The sequence below is a fragment of the Dendrobium catenatum genome, unplaced genomic scaffold, assembly GCF_001605985.2.
Source record: "Dendrobium catenatum unplaced genomic scaffold, ASM160598v2 original_scaffold_127378, whole genome shotgun sequence".
In the NCBI taxonomy this organism is placed as follows: Eukaryota; Viridiplantae; Streptophyta; class Magnoliopsida; order Asparagales; family Orchidaceae; genus Dendrobium; species Dendrobium catenatum.
Window position 1 is genome coordinate 1 of NW_021445813.1, and position 1,198 is coordinate 1,198.

The 1,198-nt window shown below is 39.5% G+C and overlaps 1 pseudogene; it reads right to left on the minus strand.

Moving 5' to 3' along the window:
- Nucleotides 1-241: 241 nt before the first annotated feature.
- On the minus strand, nt 242-993 carry LOC110092017 (annotated as a pseudogene).
- Between the last annotated feature and the right edge of the window lie 205 nt (nt 994-1,198).

Here is a 1,198-nt window from a genome sequence, read left to right on the forward strand (position 1 = left end):
AACCGCAATATCTAAGATTGGAAATTCTTAGGAAGGGAAATGAATTTAAAAGAAGAAAATCAGAACTTAACCTAAAACAAATTACTGGCTTCTTCCATTTCGCATCTCCCATAATGATATGGATCTGCCAATAGCCAAAGATATTAATCGAATGTAAAACTTGCATGATGAAGAAAAATTACTTCTTTTATTAATTCTCTGATTTCAACGAAGAGTTTTAGTGACAACCCTTATTTTTATTTTTTAGCTGAATTTCCTATTTTCAACACATTTAACATAAAACAATGGTTACAAATCATAGATATTATTCTCACCCTAACACGATTTGGTAACAGTTGCTGTACCACATATACATAAAAATTATACAAAATTGAATGAGTAATGACATTAAGGCAAGTTGGGATTCCACGTAGTCACAGTAGCTATAGGGCACATCAAACCCAACAAATAATGTCGAAATATCTTAAATAACTATCATAGTGTCATTCATGGAGCTCCTCATACCTTATTTAGTTGATAGATTTCAATCATCGTCCTTGAACTCTCTTCGATCAAGATAACGTGGCAGAATGCCACTTCCTTGGCATGTGGTGCACGTTAAAGCTCCAACACCTTCACAGTTGATGTATTGGGATACTTCACTTTCTCCTCCGCCAACTATTGCAGTTACAGTTCCTTTTCATGTGAAAACCTGCATTGCTTAGCTCTGGATCCATTACAGGGGAAGCAAGGCTGTGTATTCTCTCGCTTAGCCACATTGTCGATCCGGGTCTCATAGAAAAGTGGGATTCCTTTGCCGAAGGAAACGCTGACAACGCCGACGGAGATGGCGACGATCGTGTTCTGGTCGAGCTCTACAGCCCTAATGCGGTGATAGGAAGCTTGGCGGCGGCTTCGTTCGAGCTTGAGGGATTGAGAGAGGGAGAAGTTATTTTGAAGAAATCATGTAAGAAATGATGAGCACAGACTTTGGATAGTTGGTGTCGTAGCCATTCTTCAGAGAGTGCTTTAGTGTTCGATTTCGACTTCTTTCATCCCAACATGCCGCAACAAATTTTGGAAGTTCCAACGGCTTTCAGCGAGGAGTTCCAGCTACAAGGAGTTCTAACAGGGAGCAAATGGAGAGAGTTTGATGGATATTCCAACCGGATTGAAGTTGCTCAGTTTTCTTCATCTTCCAAGAAGTTGAATATGAAAA